This window comes from Coturnix japonica, chromosome 7 (assembly GCF_001577835.2).
Source record: "Coturnix japonica isolate 7356 chromosome 7, Coturnix japonica 2.1, whole genome shotgun sequence".
NCBI classification, from domain to species: Eukaryota; Metazoa; Chordata; class Aves; order Galliformes; family Phasianidae; genus Coturnix; species Coturnix japonica.
Window position 1 is genome coordinate 29,545,561 of NC_029522.1, and position 6,513 is coordinate 29,552,073.

The following is a 6,513-nucleotide window of genomic DNA, read 5'->3' on the forward strand; positions in this document are numbered from 1 at the left end:
TAAAAAAGATTGTTCAGGCCACAGTTACCTTTACTTAAGCTGATGCTATGTGCTATCATCCAATTTAGAAGTCAACACAGTATGCAAAATATGCTTCTCTAGGGGGCAAAAGCTGACTCATATTATTGTCAGCATACTGGCATGGTGGGTGTGAAATGAGGCACTGCAGGATGGGAGAACGAGGGCAGATTGCAATTGGTAGGATAAAAGAGTTTTGTGAAACCTTTTAATACATTTTAACTAAGAAATTTGGGGATGTATCTTGTTCTCAATTTTGTGCTGACCTTTATAGGATTTTAAAAGAGAGCAGAATTTCCCTGTTCTTAATTTATGCCACTTACCAAAGATCCCTGGAGTCAAATCTATGCTAATTTACACAATGTGCAAATCCTCTAAAGTCAACGGGTTGCAATGTAAATCAGAGCATAAATCAGATTAGAATTTGGCCCCTGAAGAAGATTCAGTGAAAAAAAACCTTGCCCTGAATGATTCAGCAGAAGTGGCTAAACTATTGATTTTTATTTAAATGAATCACATTTGGATTGGGCCTCAAAAATATTATTAAAAATTGAAACAGAATGATCTTTATTCTAGAAGAAGAAAGCATTTAGTACATCTATTCACCTGAGACATGAAGGGAAAACCTGTACTGATAGCAAAACCCAATTCCTGAACAGTATCAGAAAATTAAGATCTTCCATAAATGATGGAATCAGAATTTGGTGGAAAATATTTAGATAACTTGGAAATATTTAAGCAAAGGAGAGATAAACAACAATTTTATATCCTTAAGAATAATCAGTACTGGGATCTCCGTGATTTACTACAGTATTTATTCCAACCCCCCAGATATCTTCACACATTCATAATATATCATTTTGGATCAAATTCATGGCTGGTTTTCACCAGTGCAGTCACATTAATTTCATAACTTTGAATTTAGTTCCTTTCTGCGTATCTGGAGGTCATTCATCAATTTTTTTTCTAGAAAGTGGCTTGCTCTTTTTTCAACAAATAACTGAATCAGCCTCTGATATTTTCAGCCAGAACAAATTCTACTTGGTGGCTTTCATTTGTGTACGTATGTTCTCCTAAATATAGGAAATATTCTACCAGATGAAAAACAGGGTGCACATGAAGTTCTATGACAAACTATAAACAAATTGGTTTTGTTTGGAGTCCTTTTCAATGTGATATTACATCAATAAATCGAGAAGTATCAAATGCAGAAACATTCATCAGATTTTGATAGGATCTTCTGGAGTCACAGAGAACAGACGACATAAGATAGATATAATTACACACTGTAGTATAGTATCATATGCTTCATAATTCATAACATTTATTCTCAGAAAATGTCTCAATAGTGCCCTATTAGTGGAAGACCATTATCCTTTGACAGTGGCCTATTTTTCTATTCCACTGACATTAACTTTTAATAATCTTTCTTTCCTCTTTATTTATTTTTTTATTTTTTAAACAATAATAAATTAGAGCTAATGGGGATTATGGAAATCTCTCTGTCTGACACTTTGTGACTGTTACCTTAAATGCTTAAGGCTACAAAAAGAAATGTAGTGTATATGAGCTCAAAGAAGCTATTTACTACTTTAACATTTTACAAGTCATACATTAACATTCAGAAAGTCATAAAAAATTTACATCTTTAAGTGAGTTGTACTTAATAGGTTAGTGATATGCATTTCATTCAGGACACTGGAAACAGAACCTATAAAAGGAAGGTATTTTGCATTGTCTGCAAATAGTTTATACTAGTGGTGGAACAAATTGCTATATGTGAATATCTGCCCTATATCTGTCCAGTAGTTTACTGCAGTTCTTTTTGTCTGTTTTCTATAAACAGTGAAAAGATCTGCTATTGAACACAAACTTTACCTCAGAGTCACTGCACCCAACAACTGGTGAGTGCTACAAATGAGTTACATCCGCTGTTAACAGAGATGGTGCCACTAGGTGGTACCCAAGAATATAAAGCACAAACCCTCACTTCTGTAAGATCTGGAGTTCTTGTTTTCCAAAGGAAAGGGCTTCCTTTGTGGTTCTGAAAAGTATGGTGATAAGCCTCATCACCCTCTAAGTGGACCCTAGAGGCAGAGAGACAGTAAGGTCAAATCCTTTCTGGGTTCTCCCAGTTCCTGTGTACAAGCAATGAGACCTGGAGCGGCCTTCCTTTCAGGCATGGATGTTTAAAATGTTGTAAAGAGGCATTCAAGATATGAATTCTCCATCCTAAAATGAAATGTCAATGAATGAATCCTTACAAATTTTGAATTTCCTTTAATTGTACTCCTAGAAGGAAAAACTTGTAAAGGGAAAAGGAAGAAAAAAAGAAAAAAAAAGAAAGGAAGAAGGAAAGAAAAGCAAAAAAAGGAAAAAAGAAAGAAAAGAATAAAGGGAAAAAGGAAGGAAAAAAATAAAAAGAGGGGAGGAAGGGGAAGTAGAATTTCCAATAGATTATTCCTTTTAGATCATTTACTCCCTTGTACACATGATTACATAAACTAATTTGGACACTCAGCTATTTTTTATTTGCATATCTTTGCAAGAGAAAGCTGAAAAATGAGTATGATGACAGGATGCTTAGACAGTAAAATACCATAACAATAACTGTTTCAATCGAACAATAACATTTCAATCAAAAAAGCCACATAAAATGTTGCAAGATGTTTGAAAATAAGAGATTACCAACGTGGCTCATAGTTTCCTATTTTTTTCCTTCTTTTATGATACAGTTGGGTATTACTTATCTCTTAAACAAAACACATTTTAAGCTCATGGAAAACATCATACATTACTGCAGACTGAATTGGGCTCCAAAGGATAATTCAGCTTTTCCTCTGGGATCTCTCCTACTCCCCAGAGCTCTGGCACATTGCTGAGCTGCACAGGGATGGGGATAAGAACATTGCTGTGAAAACAGGGATATGTGCTCCATTCCTGCTGCTGCCTCAGGAGGCACACAGAAAAAAGACCTCCCCAGATGAATTATCAATATCTTTCTTATGCAGACTTTAGGATAAGCTTTGTTGTTTGCCTGGTAGCATTAATTTTATCAATTAATCTTAACAATGAAAGTGTCAATTAGACCATCCCATATCTTCTCCAAAACAAAACACTTCTTGGACGGCACTTCGATAATACATATAACTTGTTTGTCATGAGAGTTGTTCTCCGTTGTCTATCCCATATTTGGAAAGAAAGAGGAAAAAGATACAAGTAAAAAATATGACAGTGTCTATGGTATCTGTTACACAAACAGACAAAGCTAGGAGTATTTTTTAGGTCTTGAATATGAAAGATGCTGTTAGGCCTCTTCATCAACTTTGTCACAAGTTCTGGGTTCCTTATAGCTCCTTTCCAACCCTCCCTGCATGCCAGGCAGAAAGTATGGCCTTTTGCAAGATACACCTTCTGATAGAGCACTAATAGTGTTATTTTGATGCTCAGAAAAATTAAAATAAATATTATTCTAAAATGCTTTATTTTTTTTTCCTTTACCAGTGTGAGATCAAGTACACATTCAGATAAACAGAAATGTTCAGATCTTATACTACGGGGCTTGGGTTAGTGGGGAAATATTGGAGGTAAGTGAATGGTTGGACTGGATGATCCTGGAGGACTTTTCTTGATGATTCCATGATCCTATGATATTTCTTACAGATTAGAACACTTTTCATTCATCTGATCATTTTGAAGACTTTATGAGGCACATACAAACCCAGGAAAAATGATGTAACATGCTATTACAAATTGTGCTGGCAGTAGCACAGTACCATCCACTGCTTTTTAGGTTTGCTTTTTCACCAGGGTGCCGTTCTCTCTGCCTCCTGAGCGGACAGCACAGTACAGACCCATTGCTCTTTCATCCTGCATGGGAAATTCAGCACATGTAGCTCCCTAATTGAAAGACTGTGGGGATTTGCAGCAGCCAGCAGAAGGAGGAGAAGTAGCTCAGTTAATGCTCCAGCTGATTTCAAAGCACAGTAGGTTAAACTTGTGCCTACAGGTAACAAAAAAGTTTGAAGACAGGTCAGTCGAAGTTTAGGTAATCGAAAGCTGTAACTGGAATTTTACTGTAGAAGCTCCTGTCATGGAGACCTTAGACACCTTTCATCAGTTCCCACTTGCACATCACCCCTTTGAATTAAATGCTTTGGCACATTTACTCTATTCTCTATACTCTATTCTCACCTCAAGAAGAAAAACAAAAGGAAAGAAAATCTGAAATGCTCATGTTATCATTCATGATTTTGTTGACTTTTCATTATGCTTGTATTAAGGTGAATGTAATTTGAAATCTCAGAATAGCTCCTCTGGCACTGGTTACTATCGATACTTCTCAAGTCTTTGTGAGAAATAATAGGAGAGAAGAGGGCACGGGGATATTATTTCTTGCTTATTTTTGGATGTCCTGATCATACAGTGTGGAAGGTTTTACCTGGTGGGAGTTTTTCAGGAAGATCAAGGCAAGAGGAGATGTAACCGTACTGCACATCTATCTTGATTTAATGACTGCAGTTATAGGGAGGGGAAAGAGCTAAAATTATTTCAATAAATTGCACACGTAACATCCATTCAAGCACATCAACATTAGCAATCAATTAACTCAATGCATAGATTTGAATAGCTCTAAGTTATGGTGTAAACCACAGCATTTAAGTAAATATCCAGAGCTGGTTCAGTTTGTTTTGCCACAAAAATAACAACCACCCTAACACTATAAAGCTGCAACAGGGAATCACGTTCATGCTACCTCAATCTGTTTTAAGGTACAGCTACAAAAAGTTTACTTTAAGAAAAACTTACAATAGCAACAACAGCACAATTCTTCACAAATCTCTCACATCCATATAGAATACGATCCTGAATGTTACAGTTCCTCAAAGACTTTTCTCAATTATTTCCTCTTTCATCTGTTATGTCTGTCACTTCTGCATGCTGTGTTTAGAGACTTCTGTAGACTTTTCCTGTTTCATTTTTTCTCTTGCTCTAAAACTATAACACATTTAAGTTATATAACTCCATAAGTTCTCCAGCCCCATAAATTTGCCTTATTCCCATTGAATTTCCTATGGACACATACAAAAAAAGAAATGGCATTAAACATATTTTATTTCTCATTGTCTTTCTGCATTTCCCAAGTATAAGTGCTCTGGAGCCCCACGTATATCTGTCAGACTGCCAACAATTATCAGGATCAGAACAGTGAAGGAAGAAATTGTGATTTTTGTGAACCTGTTCTCTTAGTTTGTCCATACATATTGTCCATAGTACATATTTCCCCAGAATCTTCCTTTGAAGCACTATGTCAGATGCTGACTTCATTGCGCATATGTGGCACACTGAAATGACTGTTACTAACCAAGGCTTACAGTAAAGAATCTGGGATCAAAGTACTGAATTTATTTAATTGCTAATTGACCAAAATATGCTTTCCACAGAGAAGATGAGACTACAGAAAGAACAAAAAAAAATAAAAAATTAAAAACAAAAAACAACAAAAAAACTGCTCATCTCACTTCAAACTAAGTTTCCTTGAACATATGAAAATAGTATTGTCTTTAACAATAGTTTTTCATACCTCTTTCCACAGCCTTTCCTTCTCTTACTTCACAGTATGTATCCCTTCCCCCCTATCTCACCTGCCCTTCATTCCTCTCATTTCTTCTTTCACTCTCTCCCACAGCACCTGTCATTCATCAAGAGAATTAAATCTTGGTAAGTGTAGGAAATACGGGGTAGTTGATCAAGGGCAAGGTACAAGCTGTAGACATGGTGGTATAGTATGCAGAGCTGATGTTAACCCTTTGCCTCTCACAGCTGTTTTTAATTGCCAGTAGTAAAAAGCTGCAGTCTTTTTCTACAGTTTTCTTTGCACTTGAAACGGCAGAGGAACATCATCTTAACATACAATCTCATAGGAAAAAGAAACCAAAACTATTTAAAGGCTGAATCCCACTCAGGGACATCACTGCATGTCTTTGCAGGATCTGGCTCGAGTTAAGAAGCCAGTGAAATGGATGATACTCAAAATACTGTCAGAAGAGATATTTTCCTTCTAATTCCTTTCAAGTATCCAACCCTAGGACTCACTTCAACAACAGAAGGTAAAAGATTTTTAAACAGGCGTGCAATTTAAAAATTGACAGTGTCCCTTTAACAGCTCCAACAGTTGGAGCGCTGTCTGTAGGTGGGAGGCGCTGATGCTAAACAGTTAAACCTGTTTCAGCTGAAAACTTGTGACTTCCAATATAAGATCTTTTCTGTAGAAGAAAGAAACAGTAAATAGGAACAAAGAACAAAAGGGTGTGTCAAGTTTAGTTTAATCAGGCTTAGAGCAATTCATTTATGAGCTTGACTTTTTATCTCTTAAATGTGAATGATTAAGTTTCTAATGCTTGTCTCTATCAAAGTAAAATGTTGCTGTTGAGTTCTGTCTTTCACGGAGGGAAGAGTTTGGGAGGCATCTAGTGAAAATGAAATATATAGGAA

General features: G+C 36.1%; 1 long non-coding RNA gene across 1 annotated transcript; it reads right to left on the minus strand.

Annotated features, from left to right (window-relative positions):
• Nucleotides 1-3,505: 3,505 nt before the first annotated feature.
• LOC107316890 lies at nucleotides 3,506-5,899 on the minus strand. The gene is made up of 3 exons (XR_001556633.1): nucleotides 5,664-5,899; nucleotides 4,828-5,016; nucleotides 3,506-4,021 (listed from the first exon to the last, which is right to left on the minus strand). It is a non-coding gene; the product is annotated as an uncharacterized LOC107316890 (long non-coding RNA).
• Between the last annotated feature and the right edge of the window lie 614 nt (nucleotides 5,900-6,513).